This window comes from Coffea eugenioides, chromosome 10, assembly GCF_003713205.1.
Source record: "Coffea eugenioides isolate CCC68of chromosome 10, Ceug_1.0, whole genome shotgun sequence".
NCBI lineage: Eukaryota > Viridiplantae > Streptophyta > Magnoliopsida > Gentianales > Rubiaceae > Coffea > Coffea eugenioides.
This window is the reverse complement of record NC_040044.1, coordinates 30,442,671-30,453,340: the sequence shown is the minus strand read 5'-3', so window position 1 is coordinate 30,453,340 and position 10,670 is coordinate 30,442,671. Positions and strand designations below refer to the sequence as shown.

Here is a 10,670-nt window from a genome sequence, read left to right as displayed (position 1 = left end):
AACGTGATTACTCCTCTCAAGTCATTGTGATGATAATTGACGTGACTTGAGAAAAGTAAGACCCATTTGGATTAGGGTTTTTGGGATTTTTTTGGTAGAAAAATATAAGATAGTAATGTAATTTTTGTGAGGTGTAAAAATAATTAAAAATATGTGAATATCTCAAAAAATTTTGTGAAAAACTCAAATTCAAACAGCAATTTTAACAAAAAAAAATTACTATGGCATTATAAATTGAGTTCTGAAATAAACATCATAGATCAGTTAACAACATGCTCGATGAAATATTTTTATGAAATTTTCATATGTGTTGAATAACAATTTTATTAAGTTTTAACAATTATATATTGATCTTTTAACAATTCTAACAATTTTAGAAGATGTATATATTGTTTTTATCACAATTAAAACTATTTATTTCTTTATATTGTAAGTTAAATGGAACTAGAGATACATTTCGCGTTTTAAATGATTAAAAATGTAAATGAAAGTATTACTAACAAATGTGAAAATGATAGCATGGACTCTTTTCCTGCTTTTATGCTCTAATCTTTATGGAGATTTCATGTTTCTTTATTTGTACATGATGTCATTGTATATTGGAGGGGTACGAGTTTGGTTTGCTTAGGGATTAAGTGAGAGAGGAACATATATAGAGAATGGAGGAACATAATTAGCCTAATCTAGAGGGGAACGGGAGCGGGATTCGATGTGAATAGAGATTCCATCGAAGAAAACCAATTAAAACCATCACAAATTATGACAATTTTTTGGTAGGAGGCAAGGGTTGAACCCCTAACCTCCCGTTTTGGTGGTGACCGCAAGGCCAAAGGTCCAGTGGCTAAGCGGCTACTTGATACGCATGTGAAATTAGGGAGAATCATGTCAAACGTGCCTTTTCATGTCTTGGAATCTTGGGCTTATCACTGTGGAATTTAAGTGATCTATCTAGGCTCAAAATGTTAACATGTCAGTTTAGCACTCCCAAAGTTACAAATTTGCACCAATATGAAATTCAAACACACACACACATATATATATATGCGTATGCATGTGTGTATGTATATGTATGTGTGTGTTTTGAATTAATCCTTTTTGGATAAAATACATGAAACCTATGATATACACAAAACTCGTTTTGAAAACTGCTACATAACCAACTCATAGTTCAAATTAACACGAAAAGATCATATCCACCATTATCAACAAGATTATATTTTATTTTATGCATTATATTTTTTTTCTTTTTTCTCTTTTTATTAAAAAAAGGGTAAAAAACAAAAAAAGCCCCCTGTGGTAAGCCTAATACACAGAAAAGCCCCCTATGGTTTCAAAATATACAACACGACACCTCATGCTTTGAATTAAATTATGAAGGTGACAGAATCCATTAAACTTAACGGAAATGACTTATTGGAACCTAAAAAAATTTTTTATACCTAATTTTTATCAAATATACCTATTTTACCCCTTAACTCTTAATTCTCTCTATTTAGAGAATAAAACAAATGATTTTTTTGAGTTATCTTTTATTTAATTTTATTAGGGCATTTTGGTCATTTCGTCCATTCCGTTAAGTTTAACAGATTCCGTCATCTTTACAATTTAGTTCAAAGCATGAGGTGTCGTGTTGTATATTTTGAAACAATGGGGAGCTTTTATGTGTATTAAGTTTATCACAGGGGGCTTTTCTGTTTTTTACCCTTAAAAAATCATTTCTTCATTTTGTTTATTCAAAAAACCATTTTATTTCCTTTTTATTCCTTTTTTATTTTTTCAATTTTATTTCTTCCACTAATGCCTTTCTTTCTTCACCAATGCCAATCACCACTCCCTTCCATCTCCAACAATTCTACTACTCCATTGCTACTCCTGCCACCCTTTTTCCCCCCTTTTTTGCCTTCTCATTCTTTCTCTCCAATACCACCTGTTAGGTCCAAAAACAACCTCATTTGCGGCGCGAGGGGGGGCATGAATTAGGTTGTTCACAATTTTTTCAAATTCAAAACTAATATCAGCCAAATCAAAAGTTCTTTCAAACATGTATCAAACAAATTATAGTATAAGCATATGACAATCAAACTCAATTAACCAATTATACAAAAACAATAAACAGCATAATAAAAGGTAAAGGAGTAAGATATTCAACCCAATTTTATAGTGGTTTGCCTACCCTCGGTGCCTACATTTAGATCCAAGTTTCTTCAAGTCTTGGTGTTCCTCCACCAAGTGTCTCTTCAATGTCGGTGAGACAATAACTTTTCTTGTACATAAATGAGTCATATCCCTGCTCACACTAAACCTTTCTACTCTAGTTAAGCCAAGGGTTTTAAACTCCATAACCTCCCTTTATTATAATGGTGATCTCTTCACTCTCACACTTAGTTCATAATCTTAAGATTACAAAGAGTTCTTAGTCAAACTAGTTTCTAGGACAACCATAAGCCAAAAAAATTATTTCATATGGATATCCCTAGGCCATTTATAGGTGAAAAAGTGCTGGAAATGGAGCTCCAATGGTAAAAAAAAAAAAAATAGTTGTTACAAACTAGCCGTTAGGCAGTTTGTACAGTGACTCGGATGTAGCTTCCTTTGGTTTGGACATCCTAACGCTAATAGAAGTCTACTGCTATTGTACTTACTACAATCAGGTTAGCCAAGTTGCAACTCGAATATCCCAATTGAGAACATTGAATCAACTTTTATGCAAAACACAAAAGTTATAGTCAAATATGTTAATTTTCAAATGAATCAAGAATCAAGTTGTTTGGTAATCTGGAGAATGAGTTATGACCAAATTACCCATGACAGGTCACAAGACTTGTTCAAATTGTAGCCACAAAAAGTACTTATGTAATTGAGATTTTTAGGTAGGCAAAGATGAGAACTAAACTTTGATATATGTATAATAATTGTAGCCCTTCCTCTTAACTTTATAACGTTTCAAGAATCATCTCAATTGACCATCTGTAGCTCATATTATAGGTAAAATACTAAAATGTAGGGGTGGCAATCAAGTCGGGTCACGGGTTGGCGGGTTGGGTTGAGACACGAGTATTCCAGACAACTCGCTAACCCGAACATGACCGTAAACTTTTCTTTTGCAAAGTTAAGTGATTGTTCATAATGTATTCGTTTTTGTTTCTATTCATTTACTTGCATGCTTTCTTCCTCTATTTAGTAGGTGTAAATGACCAAAGAAAATTTTACAATATAAGTGTTCGAAGTGGCACTTTAAAATGGATCAGATTTAGTATGATATCTTTTACAGTCTGATATGTTACTTTCTTGTTCTTATGTTCTTATGCCTCTGTACTTTGTGATAAAATGTACCTCAAATGTCCTATAGGCTTTGTTTGGATAAAAAATATTATGGATCAAGACTTGAAACTGAGGCTCCATCCCAATGTAATACCTATACCCATAAATAGTTATTTATTGGGCTCCAATTAAGATTAACAAGGTGCTGGCCTAGAACAAATACAATTTATATCCAAAACATATCTAAGGCCTATTAAGTCCTATAAAAAATCTCCTTACAAAGCATAGTTATTAAATCCAACTCGATAAGGGGGCTGACTGGCTAAGTTACTAGTTCAACCAGTGAATAGGTGATTGAACCAATGGATTACTAAAATAATGTTTATAAATATGAAAAATATGTTATTTATCTTAGTATATGTAAAATTTATCGATAAAGTACTTCTACACATTAATTATTGTATTTAAAAAGATTTATTTAGAATATATAAACATTAATAGAGGACTCAATTTAATTTTACAATATATATATATCATGTAGTAAAAAATAAAAAAGAAAAAGAAAATTAGTTTATTAGCAATAAAATAAGTAATAGTATTAATTTTTTATTCATATCTTTTTGCCTAATTGTGATGTACTTCTTTTGAATATACAACTATTATTATAAAGTGATAATGTCTTAGTTTGAAAGCCGAAGTGATTAATTGTATAATAAGAAATTAAACAAAATATAGTAAAAAATGCATTTCATCAACAAGTAAAGGTTAGTGGTAAAGTTATATTTACATTTACAAGGAGGTCCAAGGCTCAAATCTTAATAGATCCATTAATTTTGGCCTTTAAAATAAGGGTAAACAACAAAAAAGCCCCCTGTGGTTAAGCAATCATACATAAAAGCCCCCTGTGGTTTCATATCATACCAGTCGATACCCCGTGGTTTGAATTAATCTGAAAAGTGGACGGAAATCGGCAAAACAGACGGAGTTGAGTGAATAGACGAAAATACCCTTTTGATATAAGTGAAAATTTTTTTTTTTTTAAGTAATTTGTTAAATAGCCTGAAACCCGCTTGCGGGTTTCCCCCTTATGTAAAATGACTAAAAGCTGCGTTTCTGTTCTATTTATATCAAACACATACTCTCAAACCCTCACCTGCAGGGTGAGGATGAGAGGGGAGGTTTGTTGGGCATCCTAGGGCCCTCCGATGGGCATGTGCAACTCAACGCAGCTTGCATGTAAAATTTTTTTTTTTTAAAATTTTTTAAGTAATTTGTTAAATAGCCTGCCTGAAACCCGCTTGCGGGTTCCCCCCTTATGTAAAATGACTAAAAGCTGTGTTTCTGTTCTATTTATATCAAACACATACTCTCAAACCCTTACCTGAAGGGTGAGGATGAGAGGGGAGGTTTGCTGGGCATCCTAGGGCCCTCCGATGGGCATGTGCAACTCAACGCAGCTTGCATGTAAATATTTTTTTTTTTTTAAGTAATTTGTTAAATAGCCTGAAACCCGCAAGCGGGTTTCAAAGCTTGCATGTAAATTTGTTAAATTGCCGAATATTTGACGATTTCCGTCCACTTTTCAGGTTAATTCAAACCACGGGGTATCGACTGGTATGATATGAAACCACAGGGGGTTTTTATGTATGATTGCTTAACCACAGGGGACTTTTTTGTTGTTTACCCTTAAAATAATGGTCCATGCGTCTCTAAAAAACCATCGGCGTTTTTGGTTGAATCGATGGGTCAAACAAATTTGACCAGGTCACTCTTTAACTGGTCCAATTATGAATCCAGTTGGGCAACCGGGCCGAGCAGTTCCTCAACGGATCAAATGAGTTTGACCAGATTTTGACTGGGTAACTACTTAATTGGTCCAATTAAGAATCCAGCCAGGCCAAGTAGCCAGTTCATCAATCCATTATCGTTTTTGGTTGAACCGATGGGTCAAACAAATTTGACCAAATTTTGACTAGGTCACTCTTTAATTGGTCCAATTATGAATCCAGTCGGGCCTAGTATCTTGTTCCTCAAATGAGTTTGACCTAGTATCTTGGGCCGAGCAGTTCCTCAATGAATCAAATGAGTTTGACCATATTTTGACTGGGTAACTACTTAATTGGTCCAATTAGGAATCCAGTCAGGCCAAAGTAGCCAGTTCATCAATCCGAGCGATATATAGGCTAGATTTTATAACTATGATAAAAAAGAGGTATGTTCTTGATTTTAATAAGTTAGATTCTTTCTCTAGAATTATATATTTGGAGAGCGTCTTTCTATAGTTTTCTTGCATTATACAAAAAGATTAACTTAAAAATCACAACTTCCCTAGGGATTAAACTTCGTCTCTTTGCTCTTTCTATCTTCTTTAGACCGTTTAGCCATTTTTTAGCATCAACAGGCTTAAATTTGTCTCAACTGTAATTTGTACAATGCAATTCTACAAGGCTTCCCTTTGGTTCCTTATCTATGTTCCAACTTAAAATTGGTATGCTTGATTATGTGATGAACCATTAGGTTTTGATCCAATGGTTAGGGAGAGCCCCTTAAACTCTTTCGTGTATTAGATTGGAGGTTCAAACCCCTCCTAGTGCATCTCAAAAGAAGGATAATGCTTCTTGTTTTTAAAAAATCCAAAGAGGACAATAGTGTATTTGTCTAGTCTGGTGATTCACCTCCCAACCCTTATACAACCTCCTTAAACTTCCCCATCCCCCATAAAGTAGGAGTAGGTTAGGTATTTGGTACTGCATTGATATTTGCATTTGTTTTCCTCTTGGAAGATATATGCAGCATTGTGCCTAAAAATTAGTCTGGTCATGTTAGTACTGTATTTGGCATTTGTTCATTCTACAGAAGTGAATTACAAGGCTCTATATTTTTCTTTTATGGTCCCATTTTGCTGTGATTTTGTTCATAGTAATTTGTTGTTCCTTTAGATGGTGAATTACCATGTGAATGATTTCCACTTATTGTTTGAAATATTAGAAATGCTTGGTTTTTAATGATTCTTTGAGCTTCAAAGCTGGCTAGAATTAACTGCCTTATTTAACCATAGAAATAATTGGATTGTCTAGACTCATTAGTTTAGAGATTCCAAGAATACAAAAAATGAACTTTAAACTGCTAGAGATAGATAGGAAAATGGTTTTTCAACCTTGAGTTCAAGCTTGATTAGCCTAAGCTATAGACGAGTTCAAATTGAAACTCAAACTCTTACAATTCACTGCATGCCAAGATTGAGTTTTGACAATTATAATCACTCAAGTTTGGGAAGCAGTTACTTATGAATTTGAGCTTTACACTCGAGGGGTGGCCCTCTCCTTGCCTAGCTCAACTCAATAACTTCTCTGGTAAAAATGACAATTTATAGATCTTGTAGCACACCTGTCATAACAGAGGGCAATATGTTAAGGCAAAATTTGTTATTAATTTAGTTTTTTTTTTGTGATCAAGCCAAAGGCAAAATTTGTGTAAATTTTCTTCATAGAACATTCATTGTTCATTCGTAGTTCAAAGGCAATCCCATGGTTATCTACAAAAATTAGTAACCATTTTAGGAAGAAAATGTCCACTCTGACCAATCCAAAAGCCATCTCATCAGCCATCCCATGCAAAACCAAAATTTCCCCCATTCCACACTTTCCCTGTGTCCTCTCATTTCAGACCCAAAAACCAACCTTTCAAAATTAGCACCACATGAGCATTTCCACAAACACCACCGCCAACTCCACTATTCTCCAACAGACTCACCATCTCAATCCTATCATCCATTGAATCCCACAGTCGTCAAAGCTCTGATTCTTTGCATTTTCTCTCTAACTCTCCTATTTCTCCGCCTCATCTCCAACCTTCTCCTCCCTGACTTCCCACAAAGATGGCACGAACTCATTGCATTGTCTGCCAAAGTAGAAACCAAGCTCATAACGGAATAATAGCCTCAGCATTTTCTCTAAGCCGTGGTAACATATGAGGATCGACGATTCTTTAGCCATTTTGGGGAGGACTCAGTTGGCATTCTTCAAGCAATAGTTTCATTGTCTGCTCGTGGCGGTGGTAGCACCATTACACAACGGGTACTTTTCTGTAGCCTTTCAAGTGCTAGATGTTTTGTCCGAAAGAAAGTGCGTTATTTAATTTTCATTGTTTGTTTGTGGGTTTTTGTTTTTTCGTCTATTTTATGTTTTTAGGCCAAAAAAGTCATAGAAAAATTTGACAAATTCGAGTGCAAAGTGGAAAATATGCAATTAATGTTGTTGTCGGTGTTATGGTGTATGAAATTCAAACTAAACATGACATTCAATGAGAATGATTAGGACTGAAAATATAGTTAATGAATTACGACAACTCAAATCTTTTTTGGTTTTATCAATGCATACAAAAGCCAGATCTGCACAGCATTTTATTTATTAAAATCTCAGTTGATCATAGCATTAAACAAAACTCATTGTCTCTTGAGTTCATCAATCATTATCAAGTTCAAGTTGTTCAACGCGGGATCAAAAGGCTGAGCATACCAATAACGTGAGAGTTAACGTGTGACCAAAAAATGGATGAGATTGAAAAAAGAAGAAATGGAGACGAACAGAGCAGACCTAATACAATCACACCAATACGAATTCCAGTACGGCTTACTGATATTTGTCTTTCGTTCATTCCCAGTCTTTATGCGGTTTTTCTTATTTCTCTTTGCCTTTGTCTCTTTGCCTTTGCCTCTTGTAATTAGTGTGCCTTTCATGGAATTGGTGTACCCAAACTTCACTACTGCGTTTATGCAATTCATTGACCCTGACGAACTTTCTTGTTCTCCAAAAATGGAACATTTAACTCTACCATGTTCAATGCTGGAGCTCAACAAACCAGAATCTACTTGTACGTTATTCATTCCGAATCCAATACTATCATTTGGTCTGCTAATCAAGATGCACCTGTTTTGACTTTGGGAAAGATGCATATGACCTCCCGGGGTATTGGGATAACTGAACAGGATAGTAGTTTTAAAATGATCAACTCCATCTATGCAGTCATCAGATTCCGTCTTACAATTAAATGAGCCTGGGAATCTTCTTTTGCTTGATCAATCTAATGTGACTGTTTAGGAGAGCTTTAGATATCCAACGAAAACTATTGTGATTGGGCAAGCCTTGCTTGCCGGGTTATCATTGTACAGTGCCCTATCAAGTGATGACTTGTCAACATGGGATTATAGCCTTGCTTTGACAGCTTCTGATGCCATGTTACAGTGGCAGAATTAGACTTATTGGAAATTATCCATGGATACCCAGGCATTTACAAACTCAAACTGTGCTGTGGACCATATAGCAGTTAATGAAACAGGTCTCTATCTGTTTAGTCACAAAGGATCTGCAGTAGTGGTTCAGGTGAAGTTGCCACCATTTGGCTTTCGAACTGCCAAGTTAGACTACACTGGTCAGTTCATCATCAAAAGTTTCTTAGGGGCTGTCCAAAAGTAGAATTTTGTGGTCCCAATTGATTATTGTTGGATTCCATACGTCTGCAGAAGGCTAGGGTTGTGTAGTAATGGTGCTAATTCATATCATCCTCAATGTTCTTGTCCTTGTAACTTTCACTCTAGTTCACAAAGTACCTCAAATTGTTCACTGACTGATGGCTCTTGTTCTCTACCACTCTCTTGTAATTCAACCAAAAACAACAGTAGTTATAATTATTTGACAGTCTCATATTTAAGCCTAGGGCATGGTGTGGACTACTTTGCTAATGATTTTACCATGCATTCCAAGGATGGAGTAAATTTATCAGTTTGTCAGTATCTCTACTCAGGAGATTGTGCTTGCTTTGAGGTTTTCTATGAGAACTCATCTGGCTCCTGTTATGTGCTTAAGAATGAAGTAGGATCGATTATGTTGAGAGCTGTACCCAAGGTATGAATATGAAGAGCTTGAGGCAGCAACTAAGAATTTTTAAGACTCGGATTGGATCAGGTGGTCTTGGTGCTATATATAAAGGCATTCTTTGTGATAAAATTCTGGTTGCAGTATAAAGGATTAACAACCTAGGTATTCAAGGGAAGAGGAATTTTTGCACCGAAATAGCTGTTATTGGTAATATTCATCCCATCAACTTGGTCAGGTTGAAAGAATACTGTGTTCAAGGTAGGCATCGTATATGAATTGTGGCTCACTTGATCGTTCCTTTTTTGATGGTGGACCAATCCTAAAATGGCAAAAAAGGGTTGAAATTGCACTTGGAGCTGCAAGAGGGAGGGTTAGCATACTTGCATGGTGGTTGTGAGCATAAGATTATTCATTGTGATGTGAAGCCAGTGAATATCTTTCTTCACAATCACTTCCAAGCTCAAATATCTCATTTTGGACTCTCAAAGCTTCTGAGCCCTGAACAGTCCAGTCTTTCACGACTATGAGAGGCATTCATGGCTATCCTGCTCCAAAGCGGCTCACAAATTCTGCAATCTCAGACAAAACTGATGTCTATAGTTTTGGAATGGTGCTACTTGAAATTGTGAGTGGACGGAAAAACTGCCCTTTACATTCACGAAGCTATAGCCTTGATGACTGTAGCAGTGCAGGTTTTAGCTCATCATCTTCATCAAGACTAGGCCTTGTTTACTTCCCACTTTTTGCACTAGAGATGCATGAGCAAAGGAGGTACTTGGAACTTGCTGATCCAGGGTTTGAGGGGAGGGTGATAAGTAAAGAGGTGGAGAAGTTGGTCCATGTGGCATTGTGCTGTGTTCACGAGGAGCCACAATTGAGACCAAACATGGCTAGTGTTGTTGGCATGTTGGAGGGTGAGATACCTTTGTGTGAGCCTAAAATAGAATCTCTAAACTTCTTAAGGTTCTATGGACTTCGTTTTACCAAGGCTTCCACACAGGAAGAAATCGGAGGGCCAAATGAAGTTGTACTATTTCCACAAGAAAATACAGCTCACATAAGTACAAGGACTAGTTCTAATATTTGCATGTCTTATATGTCATCACAGCAAATATCAGGTCCAAGATAGCACCTAATGGCTGATATTTTGGCACAACTAGCCAATACTTGATTTTGTATGATTAGATTAGAGAAAGAAATTATGTGATTTGTAATCTAAATAGCTATCAAATTCTATTGAATATGTGTACGATGTGACTATTTTCTTTATGATATATTTCTAGTTTGCATGACTTGGTTCATCTAGAATCTGGCTATCCTTTGTATTAGAGTTAATCACTTGTTGGAATGCTGTGGTGTCTTGGCAAGAGTGAGCATGATGAATATACAAAATGATGACACTTTTCAAATGGTCTCTCAAAAGGAGGTTTTTTGGCTTGGTTCCCCAAGTGACATTTCTCGAGTGAGTCTTTACAAGAACAATGCAATGGATACATGCACTTTTCCCATGTTCAATACTCATCTACAATAAGA

The 10,670-nt window shown here is 35.6% G+C and overlaps 1 pseudogene; it reads left to right on the top strand.

The window, feature by feature from the left end:
- Window positions 1-7,928: 7,928 nt before the first annotated feature.
- On the top strand, window positions 7,929-10,266 carry LOC113750645 (annotated as a pseudogene).
- Window positions 10,267-10,670: the final 404 nt, after the last annotated feature.